Raw genomic sequence first — 26,792 nt, forward strand, 5'->3', positions numbered from 1 at the left:
TGTTTTCTTGCAGGTGGGGTTATTTTCTTGCAGTTGTTTGAGTGCTTTTGACCAATAATCTTGTGTGAGACACTATCCGCCCCTGTTAAGTTTGCTATAAAAGTCTGGTTCAACTATCCCCCTACCACTGATATCACCGACTAAACCATGTCCCTAAGTACCACATTCAACATTTCACAGAATCACAGAATCACAGAATTTCAAGGTTGGAAGAGACGTCAAGATCATCAAGTCCAACCTCTGACCTAACACTAACAAGTCCTCCACTAAACCATATCGCTAAGCTCTACATCTAATGTAGATGTAGGCCTGTTCCAATGCCTAACAACCCTTTCAGAAAAGAAGTTCTTCCTAACATCCAACCTATTTCCTTGAACACCCCCAGGGATTGTGATGCCACTACCTCCCTGGGCAATTCCTTCCAATGTCTGACTACTCTTTCTGAAAAGAAATGTCTCCTAATTCCCAAACTAAACCTCCTCTGGTGCAACTTGAGGCCATTCCCTCTAGTCCTATCTCTAGTTACCTGAAAGAAGAGGCTGACCGCCAGCTCCCCACAACTTCCTTTCAGGTAGTTGTAGAGAGCAATAATGTCTCCCGTGAGCCTCCTCTTCTCCAGACTACACAACCCCAGTTCTCTCAGCCACTCCTCATAAGACTTGAGTTCCAGGCCCTTCACCAGCTTCATAGCACTTCTCTGGACAACAATACAGGGCCTCGATGTCTTTCTTGTAGTGAGGGACCCAAACCTGAACACAGTACTCGAGGTGCAGCCTCATCAGAACAGAATACAAGGGGACGATCACCTCCCTGGTCCTGCTGGCTACACTATTCCTGATACAAGCCAGGATGCCATTGGCCTTCTTGATTGGGGGGGTGGGGGGGTGGGGTGGGTATTCTTCAAGCATATGCGAATCTGTTTTGAGTGTAACAGGAGTTGAGGATAACAGGAGTGATTTGGACAAAATATTTTATTGTTTTATAACTTCTTGGCATTAAAAATGTAAAGGAAGGATGTGAATTCATTCTGGAGAAATACAATTGTTATTATAGTTTTAAAAAATCAAATCTAATATAACATATAATAGGAAGTTTAAATTATTAACTACAAACCTTGCAAGAGAAGAGTAATTTTAATAAAAAACAATCCAGAGATTTCAAGATCATAGGATAATTCAGGTTGGAAGGACCCTCAGGAGGTCTCTAGTCTAACCTCCTACTCAAAGCAGTCAGCTATGATGCCAGACCAGGTTGCTGAGGTCTCGAAAACCACCAAGGATGGAGACTACACAACTTCTCTGGATTCCTATGCTCCACTTCCTGACTGTCCTGATGGTGAAAAGGGTTTTCCATAATATTTGTTCTAATGCATTTATTATGTATGTGACATTTGGTGAAATACAGAAATGGACTTCACAACCTACTGCAAAACAAAGCTGTACAGAGGTTGATTTGTATGAACCTCTGATACGAACCTCTGTTTTTTGAAAATGTTTTTTAAAATGCTTTTGTTGTCACAATGACAGGAAATAACAAGGGCATGTGTGTTGCATGTAGTGGTTCTGTAGAATCAATAAAATTTATGATAACAAAAATATACATTTTTACTACATTTTTGATGTGCATATGTGTTATGTGGTATATCTTTACTCATTTATCATTCAAACCCTAGTGGAAAAATTTGTCATTGCTACTGTATTATTTGGGAAACCAAGATAATTTAGAGAACATTATCAGAGAAGAGTGAAACTGAACTAAGACCAAAAAAAACCACAAACATCGGAATAGTATATCTAACCATATATTAATAATTCTAATTTGTGCTTTATCTGCACTGCAATTAAATGTTGTCACTGAAGTGTTTTTGAAGCCTATCCAAACTGCATTTAATGCATCTTAAATACAAATATCAACAAAGCTGTGATGCTATAAGCACAGGCTTTGCAAGTCTGCCCAAGAGCATAGGGCTTTTATGATTTTGATCATGCTTCATTATTTTCAGTTCAGAGTCGTCATTCCTGTTTCTCTGGTACCACCTTTGGATTGGTTTGCCAATTCTACTTACAGTTCTGTGAACTTCATCTATTCTTCCTTTCTTTGTGAAGTTTTTTCTTTCATGGTGAAAACAATTATTAGTAATTAGGGTATTATTATTTTCTTCTCTAAACATTCAATAAAGCATATATATGCCTGTTTGTAGAGGGTCACTGTGAGAAGAGCCTCTCATTTCATCCAGACTTTGGTAGTTGGCTGACAATGAAAATCGCAATAGGTCAAACTAAAGTTCAAATGAAGATTTGACTTTTTTGTTTGGCAGGCTTCAAGGTTGATGAATTCTCACTTTTTCTTCAGTCAGTTAATATATTAAGGACATTTGAAGGTTTGAATTTAGCAAGGGCCTCTCAATACCATGAATTGTCTTATTTAAATCTTTGGATTAATTTAAGGCTAACAGTAAAATCAGTTTGCAATAGATACATTATACATCTTTCTCCAAGCAAATATATCATGAATCTGAGGAATTCGTTAGACCAGCAATAATGGAAGGTAGTAGGAAGGATCTTAAAATAGCTTTATACTTTAATGTTAGTTCTACAAACTGTGTTGCACTTTCTGCTCTTAATCTGTGCTTTTCCAAGCATTTTTTGCATTTTGTACATTGCTGTCTTTTTATTGTGTTTTTACATTTAATCCAATGGATTTTGAGACTTTATATCTTCCGCAATTAGACACAACTTCTGCTTTTTAGGATACTCTCTTGCATCTTATAATTTCCATTTCCGTGCAGTTTAGCCTTGCTTGGATTCCTTTTACTAACTCCTGAAATTTTGATAGGTGGTGTACATCTGTTCTCAGTGTCCAATATGTTAAGTAGTCTTCACGCTGCTTGTACAGATTTTACTCATAATTATTGTTTGAGAAAGGTTTTGTATTTCTGTTTAATTTTCCTTTTTGAAATTGAACATTACTTGGCTTTTCTTGCTCTTGAAAAGATACTGGATTTAAGTAAATCATTACAGGTCAAAAAACCCTGTCTGCAGACTTATTGCACATATACTTAGCTTATTTTGATATAGGTATATATACCCTTCTTAAAGGGGTGAGAGGAGGCTGAAAGAATTTTAGTAGATAAGATAGGCTAATGGGCATGTGAAAGGAAGCCAAAAGAATTTTAGTAAATAAGACAGGCTAAGGGACATGTACTATATCTTCCGCTACCTATTGTGCAAAGAAACTGTGGCAAGAAATTCTGGGATTCCTCACAAAAAACAGTTCCTGATAGAAAACAGGAAACACATTTCAAGAACTGTGGTGGTTTTACCGTGCTAAGCAGCTAAACACCACAACCACTCTCTCACTCCCCCTCCTTAGATGAGGAAGGGAAGAAGCAAAGGAAAGAACAACTCACAGGTTGAGATAAGGATAATTTAATTAAAGGGAAAAAAATAATAATTATTAAGGCCGAGTAATTATAAATTTATAAAAGTAAAAAAAAAAAATTTATAAAAAAAAATTATAAAAGTAAATTTATAAAAGTAAAATAATTATTTGCCGAGGCGATCGGCTCCGGGGCAGACGCGTTCTGCAGCGGAGCGGGGGATCGGGCCAGGCAGGGCTAATTTTGTCCGGCATCGAGCCTACTAGAGGGAGCCGCCAGGACCCGGCAGCCCTCGTGAGGGAGGCTGACGAGGCGAAGGCGGAGCCAGCAGCGTCAGCGGCGGGCTATTTAAATCGGGACCCACCGCCATTTCACTGCCATTTGCCGAGGCGATCGGCTCCGGGGCAGACGCGTTCTGCAGCGGAGCGGGGGATCGGGCCAGGCAGGGCTAATTTTGTCCGGCATCGAGCCTACTAGAGGGAGCCGCCAGGACCCGGCAGCCCTCGTGAGGGAGGCTGACGAGGCGAAGGCGGAGCCAGCAGCGCCCCCTCCCCAGCCCTTCAAAAGCAGCCCCTAGGGAGCGCGAGCGACCAGGAGCGCGGCGAACAGGGCGGGCAAACAGGGCGTGGCGCGTCAGAGGGAGTGGCGCGGCAGTTCGCGCGGCAGTTCGCGCAGGAAGGGCAGAGCGCTCCCCCTACACACAAACAACACCTCGTTAACAACAGCCGTAACTAGGCGATAATGGTCGCCACCAGGCACGGCGCGCTCTCCAGAAAGTCGGTACACACGCAGACCGACTACCCGTTAAAAAATGCCGCAGTTCAGGTCACCGGATGCAAGGAGTGTCTGAGCCTGTTGCTGCCATCGGCGGGAGGCAGAGAAACTGCGTGCGTGAGGTGCGAGCAGGTGGATGACCTGGTCCGCATGGTGGCGGAGCTCAAGGAGGAGGTGGAGAGGTTGAGGGCCATCAGGGAGTGTGAGCGGGAGATAGACTTCTGGAGTAACTCCCTGCAGGGCCTCAAGGGGAGGTGCCGAGGTGAGACTCCCCAAATGGGGGCGGACCCCCTGCCCTGTCCCCGTCGGGCAGAGGGAGGGGATCTGGGAGCTGAGGAGGAATGGAAACAGGTCCCTGCTCGACATCGCAGGCGATGCTCTCCCCTTCCGGCCCCACCTTCCCAGGTGCCCTTACACAACAGGTTTGAGGCCCTAGAGATTGAGAGGCCGGTGTGTGAGGAAGAGGTAGCAAATGTTCCCAGGAGGATGCCTGGAGCGAGGAGGTCGACTCCGCGCCTCAGGACTGCCTCCACCAAAAAAGACAGGAGGGTTATTGTTGTTGGAGACTCGATTCTTAGGGGAACAGAGGGCCCTATTTGTCGGCCAGACCCTACCCGTAGGGAAGTCTGCTGTCTCCCTGGGGCCAGGGTCAGGGACGTTGCCAGGAAGCTTCCTAACCTGGTACGCCCCTCTGACTATTACCCCCTTTTGATAGTCCAGGCGGGCAGTGATAACATCGAAGAGAGAAGCCTCAAGGCTATCAAAAGGGACTTTAGGGGGCTGGGTCGGTTAGTGGATGGAGCGGGAGTGCAGGTGGTGTTTTCGTCCATCCCTATGGTGGCAGGGAGGAGTTCAGAGAGGACACGGAAAGCCCACCTGTTAAACACGTGGCTCCGGGGCTGGTGCCAACGCAGAAATCTTGTTTTTTTTGATCATGGGGCACTTTACTCAGCACCTGGCCTGATGGCCGCAGACGGGTCCCTATCTTTTAGGGGAAAAAGGATCCTGGGCCAGGAACTGGCAGGGCTCATTGAGAGGGCTTTAAACTAGGTAGGAAGGGGGATGGGGCTGAGGCTAGGATTGTTGGGACTGTGCCAGGGGGAACAATGGCAAGGCCGGAGGATAAGGCAATGGCCCAGCTGAAGTGCATCTACACCAATGCACGCAGCATGGGTAACAAACAGGAGGAGCTGGAAGCCATCGTGCGGCAGGCAGGCTACGACTTGGTTGCCATCACGGAGACGTGGTGGGACCAGTCTCATGACTGGAGTGCTGCAATGCCTGGCTATAAGCTCTATAGAAGGGACAGGCAGCATAGAAGGGGTGGTGGTGTGGCTCTCTATATTAGAGAGTCTTTCGAGGTTGTAGAACTCGAGGTTGGGAATGACAAGGTCGAGTCCCTTTGGGTTAGGATCGGCAGGGACAACAAGGCTAGTGTCCTGGTCGGGGTCTGCTATAGACCGCCGAACCAGGATGAGGAGACGGATGAGGAATTCTACAGGCAGCTGACAGAGGTTGCAAAATCATCAGCTCTTGTACTCGTGGGGGACTTCAACTTCCCTGACATATCCTGGAAGCACAACACAGCCCTGAGAAAGCAGTCTAGGAGGTTTCTGGAGAGCGTGGAAGATAGCTTCCTGACGCAGCTGGTTAGTGAGCCTACCAGGGGAGGTGCCCCGCTAGACCTTCTCTTCACAAACAGAGAAGGACTGGTGGAGGACGTGATCGTCGGGAGCTGTCTAGGGCAGAGTGACCACGCAATGGTGGAGTTCACTATTCTTGGCGAGGCCAGGAAGGGGACCAGTAAAACCGCTGTATTGGACTTTCGGAGGGCTGACTTTGAGCTGCTCAGGACACTGGTTGGTGGAGTCCCTTGGGAGGCGGTTCTGAAGGGCAGAGGGGTCCAGGAAGGCTGGGCGCTCTTCAAGAGGGAAGTCTTAATGGCGCAGGAACGGTCTGTTCCCACGTGCCCAAAGACGAGCTGGCGGGGAAGAAGACCGGCCTGGCTCAACAGAGAATTGTGGCTTGATCTTAGGAGGAAAAAGAGGGTTTATAAGCTTTGGAAAAGTGGGCAGGCCACTAAGGAGGACTTTAAAGAAGTAGCGAGGCTGTGCAGGGACAAAATTAGGAAGGCCAAAGCTCATCTGGAGCTCAATCTGGCTACTGCCGTTAAAGATAACAAAAAACGTTTCTATAAATACATCAACACAAAAAGGAGGACTAAGGAGAATCTCCATCCTTTACTGGATGCGGGGGGAAACTTAGTTACAAGAGATGAGGAAAAGGCGGAGGTGCTCAATGCCTTCTTTGCCTCAGTCTTTAGCGGCAATACCGGATGTTCTCTGGATACCCAGTACCCTGAGCTGGTGGAAGGGGATGGGGAGCAGGATGTGGCCTTCATTATCCATGAAGAACTGGTTGGTGACCTACTACGGCACTTAGATGTGCACAAGTCGATGGGGCCAGATGGGATCCACCCAAGGGTACTGAGGGAACTGGCAGAGGAGCTGGCCAAGCCGCTGTCCATCATTTATCAACAGTCCTGGCTATCGGGGGAGGTCCCAATCGACTGGCGGCTAGCAAACGTGACGCCCATCTACAAGAAGGGCCGGAGGGCAGACCCAGGAAACTACAGGCCTGTCAGTTTGACCTCAGTGCCAGGAAAGCTCATGGAGCAGATCCTCCTGAGAGTCATCATGCAGCACTTGAAGGGGAAGCAGGCGATCAGGCCCAGTCAGCATGGCTTTATGAAAGGCAGGTCATGCTTGACGAACCTGATCTCCTTCTATGACAGAGTGACGCGCTGGGTGGATGAGGGAAAGGCTGTGGATGTGGTCTACCTTGACTTCAGCAAGGCTTTTGACACCGTCTCCCACAGCATTCTCCTCAAGAAACTGGCTGCTCTTGGCTTGGACTGGCGCACGCTTCGTTGGGTTAGAAACTGGCTGGATAGCCGGGCCCAAAGAGTCGTGGTGAATGGAGCCAAGTCCAGTTGGAGGCCAGTCACTAGTGGCGTTCCCCAGGGCTCGGTGCTGGGGCCGGTCCTCTTTAATATCTTCATCGATGATCTGGACGAGGGCATCGAGTGCACCCTCAGTAAGTTCGCAGATGACACCAAGTTAGGTGCGTGTGTCGATCTGCTTGAGGGTAGGAAAGCTCTGCAGGAGGATCTGGATAGGCTGGACCGATGGGCTGAGGTCAACTGCATGAAGTTTAACAAGGCCAAGTGCCGGGTCCTGCACCTGGGGCGCAATAACCCCAAGCAGAGCTACAGGCTGGGAGAGGAATGGTTGGAAAGCTGCCAGGCAGAGAAGGACCTGGGAGTGATGGTGGACAGTCGGCTGAATATGAGCCAGCAGTGTGCTCAGGTGGCCAAGAAGGCCAACGGCATCCTGGCTTGTATCAGGAACAGTGTGACCAGCAGGGCTAGGGAGGTGATCGTCCCCCTGTACTCAGCTCTGGTGAGGCCGCACCTCGAGTACTGTGTTCAGTTTTGGGCCCCTCGCTACAAGAAGGACATCGAGGTGCTTGAGCGGGTGCAGAGAAGGGCGACGAAGCTGGTGAGGGGCCTGGAGAACAAGTCCTACGAGGAGCGGCTGAGGGAGCTGGGCTTGTTCAGCCTGGAGAAGAGGAGGCTCAGGGGTGACCTTATCGCTCTTTTTAGGTACCTCAAGGGAGGCTGTAGCGAGGTGGGGGTTGGCCTGTTCTCCCACGTGCCTGGTGACAGGACGAGGGGGAATGGGCTTAAGTTGAGCCAGGGGAGTTTTAGGTTAGATGTTAGGAAGAACTTCTTTACAGAAAGGGTTGTGAGGCATTGGAACAGGCTGCCCAGGGAAGTGGTGGAGTCACCATCCCTGGAAGTCTTCAAAAGACGTTTAGATGTAGAGCTTAGGGATATGGTTTAGTGGAGGGCTGTTAGCGTTAGGTTGGAGGTTGGACTCGATGACCTTGAGGTCTCTTCCAACCTAGAAAATTCTGTGATTCTGTGATTCTGTAAGGAAAGATTATTATTAACTAAACAATTTAGTTAAATCAGGGGAGGTCCCAATCGACTGGCGGCTAGCAAACGTGACGCCCATCTACAAGAAGGGCCGGAGGGCAGACCCAGGAAACTACAGGCCTGTCAGTTTGACCTCAGTGCCAGGAAAGCTCATGGAGCAGATCCTCCTGAGAGTCATCATGCAGCACTTGAAGGGGAAGCAGGCGATCAGGCCCAGTCAGCATGGCTTTATGAAAGGCAGGTCATGCCTGACGAACCTGATCTCCTTCTATGACAGAGTGACGCGCTGGGTGGATGAGGGAAAGGCTGTGGATGTGGTCTACCTTGACTTCAGCAAGGCTTTTGACACCGTCTCCCACAGCATTCTCCTCAAGAAACTGGCTGCTCTTGGCTTGGACTGGCGCACGCTTCGTTGGGTTAGAAACTGGCTGGATAGCCGGGCCCAAAGAGTCGTGGTGAATGGAGCCAAGTCCAGTTGGAGGCCAGTCACTAGTGGCGTCCCCCAGGGCTTGGTGCTGGGGCCGGTCCTCTTTAATATCTTCATCGATGATCTGGACGAGGGCATCGAGTGCACCCTCAGTAAGTTCGCAGATGACACCAAGTTAGGTGCGTGTGTCGATCTGCTTGAGGGTAGGAAAGCTCTGCAGGAGGATCTGGATAGGCTGGACCGATGGGCTGAGGTCAACTGCATGAAGTTTAACAAGGCCAAGTGCCGGGTCCTGCACCTGGGGCGCAATAACCCCAAGCAGAGCTACAGGCTGGGAGAGGAATGGTTGGAAAGCTGCCAGGCAGAGAAGGACCTGGGAGTGATGGTGGACAGTCGGCTGAATATGAGCCAGCAGTGTGCTCAGGTGGCCAAGAAGGCCAACGGCATCCTGGCTTGTATTAGGAACAGCGTGACCAGCAGGGCTAGGGAGGTGATCGTCCCCCTGTACTCAGCTCTGGTGAGGCCGCGCCTCGAGTACTGTGTTCAGTTTTGGGCCCCTCGCTACAAGAAGGACATCGAGGTGCTTGAGCGGGTGCAGAGAAGGGCGACGAAGCTGGTGAGGGGCCTGGAGAACAAGTCCTACGAGGAGCGGCTGAGGGAGCTGGGCTTGTTCAGCCTGGAGAAGAGGAGGCTCAGGGGCGACCTTATCGCTCTTTTTAGGTACCTCAAGGGAGGCTGTAGCGAGGTGGGGGTTGGCCTGTTCTCCCACGTTCCTGGTGACAGGACGAGGGGGAATGGGTTTAAGTTGAGCCAGGGGAGTTTTAGGCTAGATGTTAGGAAGAACTTCTTCACTGAAAGGGTTGTGAGGCACTGGAACAGGCTGCCCAGGGAAGTGGTGGAGTCACCATCCTTGGAAGTCTTCAAAAGACGTTTAGATGTAGAGCTTAGGGATATGGTTTAGTGGAGGGCTGTTAGCGTTAGGTTGGAGGTTGGACTCGATGACCTTGAGGTCTCTTCCAACCTAGCAAATTCTGTGATTCTGTGATTCTGTGATAATTTAACTAAAGGGAAAAAAAAGGGAAAGGGGGAAAAGGAAGGGGGAAGAAAAAAAAAAAAAAAAAAAAAAAACAACAAATAAAGGCTATGTGAAAGTGCAGAGGAAAGAAATTACTCTCTACTTCCCACAAATGAGCGATGATTGACCACATCCTTGAAGCAGGGCCTCAACGCACGTAGCTGGTGTTCGGGAGGAGGACCAACATTTTCACAACGAGAGCCCACCCCTCTTCTTCTTCTTCCTCTTTCCACCTTTTATTGCTGAGTGTGTGTAGTGGGTTTACGTGGCAAGGTTTAGGTAGCAGGGAGCCATAGGGGTGGTTTCTGTGAGAAAGATCTAGAAGCTGCCCCATGTTTGGTAAGGGTCCCATTGTTTTCCAGATCTGAGCCAATAAGCGATGTTGTTTTGCGCCTCTGTGAGAGCATATTTAAGACAGGGAAAAAAACGCTGCGCCACACAGCAGCCGGGAGAGTGAAGGGAGTGAGAAAACAGCCTTGCAGGTGCCAAGGTCAGTGTAGAAGGAGGGGGAGAGGTGCTCCAGGCGCCGGAGCAGAAGTCCCCTGCGGCCTGTGGTGAGGACCATGGTGAAGCAGGATGTCCCCCTGCAGCCCATGGAGTACCACGGTGGAGCAGGTGGCCCTGCACCGACGGAGGCTGCCGCCTGTGGAAGACCCCTGCCGGAGCAGATTCCGGGCCGGACCTGTAGCCCGTGGAGAGGAGCCCACGCAGGAGCAGGTGATCTGGCAGGAGCTGCTGCCCGTAGGGGAGCCAGGTTGGAGCAGTTTTCTCCTGAGGGATGGACCCCGTGGTACGGACCCATATCTGGAGCAGTTCTGGAAGAGCTGCTGCCTGTGGGAAGCCCATGCCGGATCAGTTCATCAAGGACTGCATCCCGTGGGAGGGACCCCACAGCACAGGGCACGAGAGTGACCGAGAAGGAGCGGCAGAGAAGAAGTGCTGTAGACTGACCATAACCCCCATTCCCCCGTTCCCCTGCGCCGCTCGGGGGGAGGAGGTGGAAGAGGGCGGATGGGGGGAGAAGGTGCTTTTTCCTTTTTTTTCCTTTGTTTTCTCACTTCTCTAGCTTGTTAGTAATGTGAGGAATGTTTTAACAATTCGTGTCCATAAAGAACAATTCTGTTTGAATCCTGTCTGCCTCTGGGCCCTGCACTGGCAATTTAATTCTTGAACCACAGATGCAGTGTGTCCCAGTCTCCCCCTCATTCTAGTCAATTTATCACTTCTTAAATTTATGAACCTGTTTGCTTTTGTTATTCCGGACTTCTATTTCTAACACTGCTATAGATGTGTCTGTGAATGGCTGGGGAAGAATATTTTAATTACTCGTGTGTCTGGGAGTTTCAGAACAACTGATAACAACTAGTGACTGTTATGGGATTGTCGTGGTTCCGCTCGAGTGGGCAGCCGAGCTCCACCACAGCCGCTCTCTCACTCCCCCTCCTCAAAGAGGAATGGGGAGAAAATATGTGAAAAGGGCTCAAGGATTGAGATAAGGACGAGAAAATCACGCAATAATTATTGTAACGGGCAAAACAGACTCGGCATAAGGAGATAGTAAGATTTATTGCCTATTACTAACAAGCGAGAGAAGTGAGAAAACAAAGGAAAAAGCAAACCAAAAGCACCTTCCCCCCCATCCACCCTCTTCCACCTCCTCCCCCCGAGCGGCGCAGGGGAACGGGGGAATGGGGGTTATGGTCAGTCTACAGCACTTCTTCTCTGCCGCTCCTTCTCGGTCACTCTCGTCCCCTGTGCTGTGGGGTCCCACCCACGGGATGCAGTCCTTGATGAACTGATCCGGAGTGGGCTTCCCACAGGCAGCAGCTCTTCCAGAACTGCTCCAGATATGGGTCCGTACCACGGGGTCCATCCCTCAGGAGAAAACTGCTCCAACCTGGCTCCCCTATGGGCAGCAGCTCCTGCCAGATCACCTGCTCCTGCGTGGGCTCCTCTCCATGGGCTACAGGTCCGGCCCAGAATCTGCTCCGGCAGGGGTCTTCCACAGGCGGCAGCCTCCGTCGGTGCAGGGCCACCTGCTCCACCGTGGTCTCCTCCACGGGCTGCAGCGTGGAACCCTGCTCCACCGTGGTACTCCATGGGCTGCAGCGGGACATCCTGCTTCACCATGGTCCTCACCACAGGCCGCAAGGGACTTCTGCTCCGGCGCCTGGAGCACCTCTCCCCCTCCTTCTACACTGACCTTGGTGCTATTCCTCACTCCCTTCACTCTCCCGGCTGCTGTCTGGCGCAGTGTTTTTTTCCCTGTCTTAAATATGCTCTCACAGAGGCGCAAAACAACATCGCTTATTGGCTCGGATCTGGAAAACAATGGGGCCCTTCCCAAACATGGGGCAGCTTCTAGATCTTTCTCACAGAAACCACCCCTATGGCTCCCTGCTACCAAAACCTTGCCACATAAACCCACTACAGGGATACTATGTGGATCTTTGGTATCTGGTTAGGGGGGGCCGAGAGATAAAGAGGAAGGAGAAAGAAGCTGAAGGACGGCTGGGAGACAAGACTTGAAGAGGATGTTCTATAAACTTGGCATGGTGCCCAGTAAGTACAAAGGGGGAGAGGAAGACTATGAGCCTTCAGCATGAAAGACCCCTAGAGACCCCCAGAAGAGACCCCAGAGGAGACTGCGCATGCTCCAGTAGGAGGGACTGCACCCCGGAAGCTAATTTTAATAATCTATTTTTTTTAGAAGTAGTAATGAATATGTATTAGTCTAGGAGCATAAAAATCAGCTGCTTGATGTAACTGGTGTGCGTCCTGGTGGAGCGGAGACTCCCGGTGCACCCAGCGCTGTTTGCTTACCTCTATTCCTTTATATTCTTTCAATAAATCCTATTTTTTTATTTAATCCTAATTTGAATCCTGAGCCATTTATAACAATTTGGGGGCTCGTCCGGGATGGCTATAGTTCCTGAATTCTGATTTAATCTAGGAGAGGCGCCCCACCATTTGGTGGCTCCTGTTTGAGTCAGATCGGGACTAATGCCATCCTGAACCTGAATAAGGGTAAGCAAAGAATTTGATTTTTTTTGAGCTCCCTTGCCGGCTGTTTTTGTGCCCGTAATTCTGCGCGCGAAGATCCGGATGAAGACGACAGGGTCGTTTGGATACCGTTCGGTTGGATTCCGGTGTCCGGGATCGAACCGGACGAAGACGACAGTCGTTTGGATACCGTCTGGTTCGATCCCAGACGAAGACGCTTGTGGATACCGTCCAGTTGGACTCTGGACGAAGACGACTGATTCGTAAGATACCGTCCGGTTGGGTAAAGGTACGGTTGCCCGTGTTTGTGTGTGAGAGTGTAACTGAGGCTTCTAAAGTCTGCGTAGAAGTCTTTTTGTTTTCTCACTGGTTCTAATCTCCTGTTGGGGGGGCTGGGCTGGTGAATGGAGTGATACGTGGGTGGGTGATAGGTCCTAAACCCCCTGCAAGACACTCTCACTGGGGGCAACCAAGGGCTGTGGGAATTGCCACTAGTAAAATTCCCAGATGGGTCAGATAAAATCGAAGACCAAGGACCAGAAAGGGAGCAAATTACCAGATATATGACCAAAAAGTCCATTATGAATAATGATTAGAAATTGGAACAACAGGGGCCCCAGAAAATTAAAGAGTAAATTAAAAATGATCCAGTATTTTATGATAGAATGACCAAAAGAACCCTTAAGACCCCATGTATTTTGATCCACGGAGGACGGGGTCTGTCAGGCTTTGAACATTAATAGTAGAATACCTGTGGATCCGGAAAAGAGCAAGCTGAAACATTGGAATTAGAAATTAGAGAGCAATTGATTAAGAATGAATATGTGCTACATTTGTGCCTGTGCTGCACTTATACCACCAGATAACAGGAGCCTCTCGGACCCTGAGAACCAGATCAAAAACAACCTCATGGTTCAGACTTTAATCAAGGGGTCTGAGATAAGGAGGACTGTTCACAAAGGGACAGGTTATGCATATCTATAGGAATGTTCATGTATATGTAACTCTTTACTAAAGCAATTTGCCACATTAGGAGTGCATGACTTTGGTGGGACTACCTGCCCTGTGCTGCATGGAACTGAGTAAACATACCTACTTTACAATCTTACTGATTGTGGAGTCAGCTTTCTGTGAGTCATTTTGGTGAGCCAGGCAGGAGACACTCTGCTCGGCTGCAGGATCGGCTGCAGCGCGGACGCCCCTAGGTGCACCCTGAGCGTTTTTGCTCGGAGGGGACTCCACTCTCAGCTGCTCACCGCAGGAGCAAAGATCTCCTGAAACTGCAGACAAACGGTATGTTTTCGGCTGCTGGAGGGATACTAACTGGAGTGTTAATAATTGTATGTATTTTGTGTTGTATTTTGTGTTGAAATTTTGTATATTGTAATATTTGCATATTGTACGTATTTTGTGTTGAAAGTATTTGTGTAAGTGTAAGGGTTTGAAACAAAGTGTTACAAGTCACTTCACGAAGAACACAGTCAGAGACAATACTTATTTGGTTGGTTATCATTCTAAATTATGTTCCTGTGGTATGAATGAGATGTGCTGGAGGCCTCCGTGTGCGATTGTGCTGTGTGAGTGAGACGCAGCGTTGCTGCAAAGCGAGTGCAGAGTTCCGATCCATGGTTCCGTACTCTCTGCAAGGGGAGTGGGCAGAGACGAATGAAGTGCTTGACAGACTGAAAAGAAGTGCTGTTTTATCCAAGTTTTGAGTGGTGCCTAATATATGGGCCCGGTGTATCTTGTGTATTTTGTGTATCCTATTTTTGCTCTTAAATGTTTTGACTGTGACAAGAAAAAGGCAGGAGCATGATCTGACTCTACTGGTGCTTTCGGCTGTGCTTCCTGCAACGTATGAGGCCCGCACAGGCCGAGACCTGGACTCGCTGAGACCTGAACAGGCCGAGAGACTGGAGCGGTGCTGGGAGACCAGAGAAACTACGGAGGGACTACCGCTGGACGGAGAGAGCCCTGAGAGACGCTGCAGAGCCACGGACAGCTCTGAGAGACACAGAATAGACCTGACAGAAGCTGCAAAACACGGGGAAATTGAAGTAATTGCGGAACATCCGAGATCGAGTTGCTACGGGAGACCAGAGGCGTCAGTGGACACCGGCAGTCGACTCTCACCGTGAGGCGAGTCGGCACAGAGCAGAGGGGCGGACATCAGGACCCTGCAGCCTGTCTGACGTAACCATGGAGGCAGCGGCAGCAGCGGCTGTGTTGCTTCACTCTAGCATTCTTTTTATAAAAGGTTTATCTTGCAATGCAAAAAAAGACTATTAGTCCCCAGATCGGTGTTATAACCATTACTAATGACGACTTAGCTCTATTGCAGGGCAGGAGTGCAGAGACGCAGATTACACTGCCAAATGACCACCGGCAGGCTCTTTCACAAACCTAAGGTTGCAGCTGGCACTGCCTGCAGCCATATAGCAGATGTTACACTCTCTTTCCTAACTAGTAATCATGTGTCTCATCCAGTTGTGGTGAATGGTCAGTGGCAAAAAGAAAAGGAGGATGCCACTGACACTAACAGCATGGGTAATAGGAGTAGTATAAGTGACACAGGTGACAGTGCGGGGCGCTCTGCCTGCTGCTCGCCTTCACCTGACTGTGCACTGCTGCCGACGGTGCTAGAGTAAAATGTGAAGACTGCTCAGATGGCAGTGATGAGAGTGCTTGTATGAAGAAGACGTGTGCTGAATCTGACTGTGTGTGCAACAGTGGTCAGTGTGTGCCAAACAGATGGCAGTGTGATGGGGATCCGGATTGTGAAGATGGGTCTGACGAAAGTGCTGAGCTGTGTCATATGAGAACAGTGTCATGGAAATGTGATGGTGAAAAAGACTGTGACAGTGGAGAAGATGAAGAGAATTGTGGCGATGTGACAGAGATCCTTATTGTAAGGATGGAAGTGATGAAATTAACTGCCCTTCCTGGACCTGCAGGCCAGACCAGTTCAGATGTGAAGATGGGAACTGTGTCCATAGGAGCAGTGGTGTGAGAGACTGTCTGGATGGCACTGATGAAGCAAACTGTAACAATGTTGTTCAGTGCTCTGGACCTGGCAAATTCAAGTGCAGAAGTGGAGAATGCATAGATATCAATAAAGTGTGTAACCAGCAGAGAGACTGCAAGGACTGGGGTGATGATGCCAAAACCCTGTATCTGTAGTCAAATCTGTATCAACCTGAAAGGCTATCAGATGAATCCTGCTACAGGAACCTGGAAAGGGCCATACGGCAAAGCAAATTAGATAACTGTTATTTAACTTGTCAGAAGATAAAAAAGAAAGTGTTTCAACAAGCAGCCATGGGAGGGAAGAATCACTGAACCCCCGATGTGAGGGACTGTACCTTGTTTTACTGACTACTGAAACAGCTGTGAGAACTGCAGAAAGGGACCCACGCATCCAGAATAAAAGGACCAGTAACTACTGAAACTTGGAGGGTTGAGTCCGCTCCTGGGAAACTGAAACTCAAGCTAAGGGAGAACTAATATTCTGGCAACGAGGCTCTGCATGAATTAAGGATGCCAAATAAAGGGGACAAGCCTAAAGGGAGAAAAGGGAGAAGGCAAGACCGGGGCAGGACCCTCCACTGCGGTGTGTATGGTCTACCGAGGGAGGCAACCCCTATGGGTATTGACTGCCGAGTGAGAGGGCCTCGACCGGACTTCTCCCACACTAAGATCAGGTTGTCCCGAGAAAATAACATAAAAAACCTCTTTTTTTTTTAAAAACTATATAAAATTGTGATTCGTTTTCCAGGAGCTGGATCACCCTGACAGGCCGAACGGTAACACAAGCCTGAATTGACCCTGAAAGCGGGCCTAACTCCTTGACTGAAGGCTTTTGCCTATTATGATCCAGCTACGTGGGCAGAAGACAGATCCTGGGGCTATAGGACCTCAGTATATATACTTAATAGAATAATTAGGTTATTAGCTGTAATAGAAATAGTTATAAATGATGAGAACTGATTTAAATGAGTTTTAAAGATGAGAACTGCTTTGTATCAAAATTGCCTAGCTTTGGATTATTTACTAGCACAAGAAGGAGAAGTCTGTGGAAAATTTAGCTTTAGTAATTGCTGTTTAAAGATTGATAAAAAGGGTGTTTCTTCCTAGTAGCTGATAGAATGTTATGTTCTGGTTTAGGATGAGAAGAATGTTAATAATATGCTGATGTTTTAATTGTTTTTAATTGTTACAGAGCAGTGCTTACACCAAGCCAAGGACCAAGCCAAATTCAGCTTCTCACTGTCCTGTCAGCAGGCAGGCTGGGAGGAGGGCCGGACTGCTTGGGGTTAGGTTGGGCATCGGACAGCAGGTGGTGAGCAATTGCATTGTGCATCACTTGTTTCGTACACATTATTACTAGTAGTACTATTATCATCATTATTGTTATTATTATTGTTATTATTTTCTTGTTTTTATCTCAACTCACAGGCTTCACTTTCCCATTTCTCTCTCCCATCCCAGAGAAGGAGGGGGGAGGTGAGCGAGCAAACACAAACCTGGAAGGATATGGAATGGGATTTATTTTCATGACTGCCTGGTGGACCATGGGTTAAAAGAGTGTTATTTTTATTGTCATGTGGTGTAATTATGTTATTGTATATACCTTGTATGATACCTTGCCTTACCTTATTAATACACTGGGTGATAAATAGTACATTTGTAATAACTTCATTAAAAAAGGAAGGGGATATGTCAATTATGATGTTTAAGAATTGGACCCTCCAAGAACGGACTGATGAAACCCAGTTATTAACAACAGAAGTGACACGAATTGTTGATATTAAAAAGAAGATAAGGGATTGTGAGGAATGTTTTAACAATTCGTGTCCATAAAGAACAATTCTGTTTGAATCCTGTCTGCCTCTGGGCCCTGCACTGGCAATTTAATTCTTGAACCACAGATGCAGTGTGTCCCAGTCTCCCCCTCATTCTAGTCAATTTATCACTTCTTAAATTTATGAACCTGTTTGCTTTTGTTATTCCGGACTTCTATTTCTAACACTGCTATAGATGTGTCTGTGAATGGCTGGGGAAGAATGTTTTAATTACTCGTGTGTCTGGGAGTTTCAGAACAACTGATAACAACTAGTGACTGTTATGGGATACTATGTGGATCTTTGGTATCTGGTTAGGGGGGGCCGAGAGATAAAGAGGAAGGAGAAAGAAGCTGAAGGACGGCTGGGAGACAAGACTTGAAGAGGATGTTCTATAAACTTGGCATGGTGCCCAGTAAGTACAAAGGGGGAGAGGAAGACTACGAGCCTTCAGCATGAAAGACCCCTAGAGACCCCCAGAAGAGACCCCAGAGGAGACTGCGCATGCTCCAGTAGGAGGGACTGCACCCCGGAAGCTAATTTTAATAATCTATTTTTTTTAGAAGTAGTAATGAATATGTATTAGTCTAGGAGCATAAAAATCAGCTGCTTGATGTAACTGGTGTGCGTCCTGGTGGAGCGGAGACTCCCGGTGCACCCAGCGCTGTTTGCTTACCTCTATTCCTTTATATTCTTTCAATAAATCCTATTTTATTATTTAATCCTAATTTGAATCCTGAGCCATTTATAACAGTAATGAGCAATAAATCTTACTATCTCCTTATGCCGAGTCTGTTTTGCCCGTTACAATAATTACTGTGTGATTTTCTCATCCTTGTCTCAACCCTTGAGCCCTTTTCACATATTTTCTCCCCATTCCTCTTTGAGGAGGGGGAGTGAGAGAGCGGCTGTGGTGGAGCTCGGCTGCCCACTCGAGCGGAACCAATACAGTGTGACATCATATGGTATGGAATATCCCTTTGGTTGGTTTAGGTCAGCTGCCCTGGTGATGTTTCTTTTCTCACTTTTTTGCCCACCCCCAAGGAGGGTTAGAGAGAGTCCCAATGCTCTGCCAGCACTGCTCATCAGCAGACACAGCCCTGGTGTGATACCACTGCTGTTCTAGCTACAAGTGCAGAGCGCAGCACTGTATGGGCTGCTGCAGGGAAAGTTAACATCCCAGCCAGACCCAGTACAAACACCAACTGAAACCGAGTCTGCTGTTTAAGCAGAAGTTGAGAAGCTTATGAGTCTGCGCTGAGATGAGAGGTCAACCAGCAGTGACAAGGAAGACTCACTAATCTTCATCCCCAAGATCCCCAGCGACCACTACCAGAAAACACTGTGCAACCGTGGATAGGAGGAATCTATGAAAATGACTCCCTGGAACTAATTTTAATATAAAGTGGGGATAGGTCATGCATATGTATAGGTGTATCGAGAAACTTCATGTATATGTAACTCTTCACCACATATAACCAAGGCAAGTGCCACATTGGGGTGTGCATGACTTTGGTGGGACTACCCCCCGTGCTGCCCAGTGCTGAATAAACAAACCTGTGAGATATGTTCATCTGATTCGTGTCAGTATGGAACAATGCTAGGGCCGCATGGTATGATGAATGTGACCTTCTGTCTTACATACCCTTGTATAACCACAAGTCTAAGGAAAACAGAGTGGTTAATGTATATAATTCTTGTATCTTGCAAAGGAATGTTTCAGCAATTCGTGTCAATAGAGAGCTTGAAGGGAAATGTATTTGTAGGCTTTTCCTTGAAGTCTCTGATATCTGGGGGATTTCAGAATAACTGCTAACTATTATGACTATTACATGGGACACTATGAAAGTTTCTGATATCTGGCCAGGAGATTAAGGAGACGGGAAGAGCTGAAGAACGACTAAAAGACAAAGCTTGCAGGGGATGCTGCACAAGTCTCTGACATACAGCCAAGTTGGACAAAGGAGAAGTACAAGAGGGAGGAAGAGTATGAGCCTTCAGCACGAGAGACCCAGAGAGACCCCCAGAGGGACCACCGGAGACTGATATGCATGCTCCAGTAGGAGGGTTTGGATTCCGGAAACTAATTATAATAACCCTGTTTTTTTTAGAAGTAGTAATGAATATGTATTAGCCTAGGAGCATAAAAATCAGCTGCTTGATGTGACTGGTGTGTGTCTTGGTGGAGCAGAGACTCCCAGCGCACCCAGCGCTGTTTCCTTACCTCTATTCCTTTAATAAATTGTAAACTTTGATTATAGTCCTATTTTGAAGACTGAGCCATTTATTACGTACCTACTTTACAATCTTACTGATTGTAGAGTTTGCTTTCCGCATGCCAGAGGATCCTTGAAAGACATAATTTAGACCCATTCACCATTATGACTTTCCCCTGTCCAAGGTCCTAGTCGAGATACAGTAGCTAAATTTAGCATCCAAGTAATCATAAAACAGCAAGGTTAGAAGAGACTGAATGCAGAATCACAGAATTTCTAGGTTGGAAGAGACCTCAAGATCATCGAGTCCAACCTCTGACCTAACGCTAACAGTCCCCACTAAACCATATCCCTAAGCTCTACATCTAAACGTCTTTTGAAGACTTCCAGGGATGGTGACTCCACCACTTCCCTGGGCAGCCTGTTCCAATGCCTAACAACCCTTTCAGTAAAGAAGTTCTTCCTAACATGTAACCTAAAACTACCCTTGGCGCAACTTAAGCCCATTCCCCCTCGTCCTGTCACCAGGCATGTGGGAGAACAGACCAACCCCCACCTCGCTACAGCCTCCCTTGAGGTACCTATAGAGAGCGATAAGGTCGCCCCTGAGCCTCCTCTTCTCCAGGCTGAACAAGCCCAGCTCCCTCAGCCGCTCCTCGTAGGACTTGTTCTCCAGGCCCCTCACCAGCTTCTTCGCCCTTCTCTGGACTCGCTCAAGCACCTCGATGTCCTTCTTGTAGCAAGAGGCCCAAAACTGAACACAGTACTCGAGGTGCGGCCTCACCAGAGCTGAGTACAGGGGGACGATCACTTCCCTAGCCCTGCTGGTCACACTGTTCCTGATACAAGCCAGGATGCCGTTGGCCTTCTTGGCCACCTGAGCACACTGCTGGCTCATATTCAACCAACTATCCACCATCACTCCCAGGTCCTTCTCTGCCAGGCAGTTCTCCAACCACTCATCTCCCAGTCTGTAGCTCTGCTTGGGGTTATTGCGCCCCAGGTGCAGGACCCAGCATTTGGCCTTGTTGAACTTCATGCAGCTGACCTCAGCCCATCGGTGCAGCCTATCCAGATCCTCCTGCAGAGCTTTCCTACCCTCAAGCAGATCGACACACGCACCTAACTTGGTGTCATCTGCAAACTTACTGAGGGTGCACTTGATGCCCTCGTCCAGATCATCGATGAAGATATTAAAGAGGACCGGCCCCAGCACTGAGCCCTGGGGGACGCCACTAGTGACTGGCCTCCAACTGGACTTGACTCCATTCACCATGACTCTTTGGGCCCGGCTATCCAGCCAGTTTCTAACCCAACGAAGCGTGCGCCAGTCCAAGCCAAGAGCAGCCAGTTTCTTGAGGAGAATGCTGTGGGAGACGGTGTCAAAAGCCTTGCTGAAGTCAAGGTAGACCACATCCACAGCCTTTCCCTCATCCACCCAGCGCGTCACTTTGTCATAGAAGGAGATCAGGTTTGTCAAGCAGGACCTGCCTTTCATAAACCCATGCTGACTGGGCCTGATCGCCTGCTTCCCCTTCAAGTGCTGCGTGATGACTCTCAGGAGGATCTGCTCCATGAGCTTCCCTGGTACTGAGGTCAAACTGACAGGCCTGTAGTTTCCTGGGTCTGCCCTCCAGCCCTTCTTGTAGATGGGCGTCACATTTGCTAGCCGCCAGTCAACTGGGACCTCCCCCGATAGCCAGGACAGTGGCTTGGCCAGCTCCTCTGCCAGTTCTCTCAGTACCCTCGGGTGGATCCCATCCGGCCCCATCGACTTGTGCACATCCAAGTGCCGTACCAGGTCACCAACCAGTTCTTCATGGATAGTGAGGGCCACATCCTGCTCCCCATCCCCTTCCACCAGCTCAGGGTACTGAGTATCCAGAGAACAACCGGTATTGCCGCTAAAGACTGAGGCAAAGAAGGCATTGAGCACCTCCGCCTTTTCCTCATCTCTTGTAACTAAGTTTCCCCCCGCATCCAGTAAAGGATGGAGATTCTCCTTAGTCCTCCTTTTTGTGATGATGTATTTATAGAAACGTTTTTTGTTATCTTTAACGGCAGTAGCCAGATTGAGCTCCAGATGAGCTTTGTCCTTCCTAATTTTGTCCCTGCACAGCCTCGCAACATCCTTAAAGTCCTCCCTAGTGTCCTGCCCACTTTTCCAAAGCTTATAAACCCTCTTTTTTCTCCTAAGCTCAAGCCACAATTCTCTGTTGAGACAGGCCGGTCTTCTTCCCCGCCAGCTCGTCTTTGGGCACGTGGGGACAGACCGTTCCTGCGCCATTAAGATTTCCCTCTTGAAGAGCGCCTAGCCTTACTGGACCCCTCTGCCCTTCAGAACCGCCTCTCAAGAGACTCCACCAACTAGTGTCCTGAGCAGCTCAAAGTCAGCCCTCCGAAAGTCCAATACAGCGGTTTTACTGGTCCCCTTCCTGGCCCCGCCAAGAATAGTGAACTCCACCATTGCGTGGTCACTCTGCCCAAGACAGCTCCCGACAATCACATCCTCCACCAGTCCTTCTCTGTTTGTGAAGAGAAGGTCTAGCGGGGCACCATTCCTGGTAGGTTCACTAACCAGCTGCGTAAGGAAGCTATCTTCCACGCTCTCCAGAAACCTCCTAGACTGCTTTCTATGGGCTGTGTTGTGCTTCCAGGATATGTCAGGGAAGTTGAAGTCCCCCACGAGAACAAGCGCTGAAGATTTCGCAACTTCTGTCAGCTGCCTGTAGAATTCCTCATCCGTCTCCTCATCCTGGTTCGGCGGTCTATAGCAGACCCCGACCAGGACACTAGCCTTGTTGTCCCTGCCGATCCTAACCCAAAGGGACTCGACCTTGTCATTCCCAGCCTCGAGTTCTACAACCTCGAAAGACTCTCAAATATAGAGAGCCACACAATGGTCTAAAATGCATTCATTTTAGATCATTCTTTAAGATAAACTGTAACTGCTGGTATTTCCAAAAGGTATTTGTCTAACCTGTTTCTAAGGACATCCTTTTCTTTCCTCCCCTTTCTTGTTTCTATTCTCTTCCTCAGCCACAATTTCCATTTTACAAACCATTCCTGTGCCCTGGGTAGTTCACAAAATCATAGAATGGTTTGTGTTGACAGGGACCTCAAAGATCATCTAGTTCCAGCACTCTTGCCATTGGCAGGGACACCCTCCACTAGAAAAGGTTGCTCATGTCGTGGTTCCGCTCGAGTGGGCAGCCGAGCTCCACCACAGCCACTCTCTCACTTCCCCTCCTCAAAGAGGAATGGGGAGAAAATATGTGAAAAGGGCTCAAGGATTGAGATAAGGACGAGAAAATCACACAGTAATTATTGTAACGGGCAAAGTGAGAAAACAAAGGAAAAAAAAAACAAAAGCACCTTCCCCCCCATCCACCCTCTTCCACCTCCTCCCCCCGAGCGGCGCAGGGGAACGGGGGAATGGGGGTTATGGTCAGTCTACAGCACTTCTCTGCCGCTCCTTCTCGGCCACTCTTGTCCCCTGTGCTGTGGGGTCCCTCCCACGGGATGCAGTCCTTGATGAACTGATCCGGTGTGGGCTTCCCACAGGCAGCAGCTCTTCCAGAACTGCTCCAGATATGGGTCCGTACCACGGGGTCCATCCCTCAGGAGAAAACTGCTCCAACCTGGCTCCCCTACGGGCAGCAGCTCCTGCCAGATCACCTGCTCCTGCGTGGGCTCCTCTCCACGGGCTACAGGTCCGGCCCGGAATCTGCTCCGGCAGGGGTCTTCCACAGGCGGCAGCCTTTGTCGGTGCAGGGCCACCTGCTCCACCGTGGTCTCCTCCACGGGCTGCAGCGTGGAACCCTGCTCCACCGTGGTACTCCATGGGCTGCAGCGGGACATCCTGCTTCACCATGGTCCTCACCACAGGCCGCAGAGGACTTCTGCTCCGGCGCCTGGAGCACCTCTCCCCCTCCTTCTACACTGACCTTGGCACCTGCAAGGCTGTTTTCTCACTCCCTTCACTCTCCCGGCTGCTGTGTGGCGCAGTGTTTTTTTCCCTGTCTTAAATATGCTCTCACAGAGGCGCAAAACATCGCTTATTGGCTCAGATCTGGAAAACAATGGGGCCCTTCCCAAACATGGGGCAGCTTCTAGATCTTTCTCACAGAAACCACCCCTATGGCTCCCTGCTACCTAAACCTTGCCACGTAAACCCACTACAGCTCAAAGCCCCATCTAACCTGGCCTTGAACTCTTACAGGGATGGGGCATCCACAACTTCTCTGGGCAACCTGTTCCGGTGCCTCACCACCCTCAGAGTAAAGAATTTCTTCCTGTCTTTCTGTCCTGTTTTAAAGGAAGAGAAAGAAATTTCAGGAGATTCCACTGCATTTAGAGGACTGGAGAGATTACAGTTTTTAACTGCTTAAGCATTAAACCTCCTGACACTTCCACATCCCTGATTCTTAAAAGAGAAAATGAAAGGTCATTCCTTAGGTCTACCTGCCACTCCCCTGTATGTATCCTCCTTCCATTACAGTCTGGAAGAATTGATATTTAGTCATTAATGGTTCAGTTTTGCTGTTAAAAATGGATAAAAATGTGTTGTTATACATATCAAGTGACTTTGACTGTGAATGTGCTGTTTTTTTGTCTTGAAATGTAAGTGCATTGAAGTTGCAGACCAAATGTATCTTATTTGAGATAGTGTTATCTCTTGAGTTTAAATAGCTAAATTGTTTACGAGCTCTGTTTTACTTCATGGCAAGAAGGAGGGGAAAAATAGAGATTAAACTTGTTTCAAGGAAAGAAATTGTAAAGCTTACTGTGAGATTTGATTTTTAATTTTATTATGCACTGTTTGGTAATTGCATTTTGTACTCTTTTGTGTTCAAGAATACCTGGAATCAGAGACCAGTTGACATAACGTTATTAGTTTAGCTTTGTGACTGGCTTCATGGCTGATCATAGATAGATTATCTAGGAAAGTTTTATTACTGTTTAGGTATTTGAGAAGTGTCTAAAGAAGCTGTGTTGCCAGGCTTGGTGCTGACATGCACTAATGCTCCGTGCAAGAGGAAAGCGATACACTCTGTTATAAATGAAGATACAACTCAATCTGAATTTAGTAATATTTATAAAAGACAAGTAAACAGTGCTGGGTGCACGGTGAGTCTACGCTCTACCAACACACACACACAACCATTGAACTTTCTAAATATACAGAACATTGCTTTTACATATTAAACCCGAGTACGCCTATACATATGTACAAGCAGAAAAGGTAACAATTGAAACATAAACATTGCAAAGTTTTTAAAGGCAAGTGTTTAACAAGCAATCCTAAGATTCTATTACTATTAATGTCCATGACTGGGGAAGCATAGTTGGAGTTGGTAATCCTGGTTGAAGTGAGAAACACTCTGTAGCCAATAACTTGGCTCAGGTGAGGATCTCAGTGAAGTAGTAATTTATTCGCGATTGCAATGGCGGGCGCCCCACAAGCAGGAAAGAGGGCATCTACTAGTTCCAAAACACAGTTTATATACCTTTTGATGACAGGACCCTCCCCTGTTTCCCCACTGAGTGGGTAATCCAGGTTCACTATCTATCTGATGCTTCACAAACAATGCATGGCCTTCAGTCGCCGGCCTGTTAAATTTCAAATTTCTTTTGACATTTTTACTGCTTGAAGTGGTAATGTTTCTTCACTTATCTGACTTGACTTGACACTGTGATTTTCACCTAATTGTCCTAAGGAGTCTGATTGTCTGCATTCTACAAGGTCGCCTGCTAAGCTTTCTTATCACTGTAAGCATATCTCAGTACCACATTCCCTCCTTCTAAACAATGTAACTCTGCAAAAACAACATTTATATTCCCACAAAGTGCTCCCATATCTTCATTAATTTCTCTCAGATCATATAACAGTCTCCATTTTCCATTCCTTTTCTTGATTACAAACACCGGAGAATTCCAGGGCTAGTCGTGGGAACAATATGTCTCACTATGTCAATAGAGGGTTTGAAAGGTAAACCTTGAGACTCGGGTCTAGGGGATAAGAGAACAAAGGAGTTTCAATATAACTATCGCATGAGGCGCTTCATGGGTCTCTGATATCCGGCTAAGAGATGAGTGAATAAGGAGAAAGGGGGGGAAGATGAAGAACAACTGAAAGACAAAGCCTGGAAGGAAGACTATGAGCCTTAAGTATGAACGACCCCCCAGAGGGACCACCGGAGACTGATACGCAAGTGTCTGTGGGATGGTTCGGATCCCGGGAAACTAATTATAATAACCCTGCCTTTTCCAAAAAGTGGTGTGGAATATGTATTAGCCTAGGAGCATAAAAAACAGCCATCTGATGTAATAGGTGTGCGTCTTGGTGGAGCAGAGACTCCCGGCACACTCAGCGCTGTTTGCTTGCCTCTATTCTTTAATAAGTTGTAAACTTTAATTTCAATCCTATTTGGGACTCAGTCAATTATTACAGTTAATAAAGGGAATAAGCTGTAAGGTTACCAGGACAGTCTTTGTTCCTAAGTGTTATAAGTTAGACCATACAATTTACTGGTCTATTGAAATTATTTTATTAATCAAGTAAGCAGACACAAGCAAAACAGCGCTGGGCGGCTGGGGAGTCTCCGCTCCACCACGGCACGCAACTTCCCCTTTCCAGTGTCGCTGTTTTATAGCATTGATGTTCCAGCTTGTCGAGACTTGTCGAGACCTGTCGAGACCTGTTGACTTGTCGACTTGTCGAGACCTGTCCTGAGACTGCGCAGTCTGTTGTTGGGGGTCGTTATTCTTCCTCTGGTGATCATGCGTTGTGCTTGTGTTCAGGTGGGGGCAAAACAGGATGTCTTGCTTTGTCCCCATGTTACAATGCCGTGAGTTGTGAAACCTTATCTCCTCAGTAGATTCTTTAAATTCTCAAGGACAATGAACAAACCCCCACTAATTTATCACAATCCCTCCTTTTTCTTTTTCTAACATATTTTGTTCATTGAATTTTTGCAATATCTGCTTGCTGAGCATCAAAGTTTCTGCGTTGTCCTCCTCTTGCTCAAGAGATTCATACTTAGCATGCACAAGCATAAGATGAGCAGCTTCTAA

General features: G+C 47.9%; 1 long non-coding RNA gene across 1 annotated transcript in view; it reads left to right on the forward strand.

Annotated features, from left to right (window-relative positions):
* LOC311426410 overlaps positions 1-18,227 on the forward strand; it is a 274,512-nt gene extending 256,285 nt beyond the window's left edge. Inside the window, exon 2 of the long non-coding RNA XR_014686724.1 lies at positions 16,611-18,227. This is a non-coding gene — a long non-coding RNA (uncharacterized lncRNA). The remainder of the gene's footprint in view (positions 1-16,610) is intronic.
* Positions 18,228-26,792: the final 8,565 nt, after the last annotated feature.

Source organism: Aythya ferina, assembly GCF_964211825.1.
Source record: "Aythya ferina genome assembly, chromosome: W".
In the NCBI taxonomy this organism is placed as follows: domain Eukaryota; kingdom Metazoa; phylum Chordata; class Aves; order Anseriformes; family Anatidae; genus Aythya; species Aythya ferina.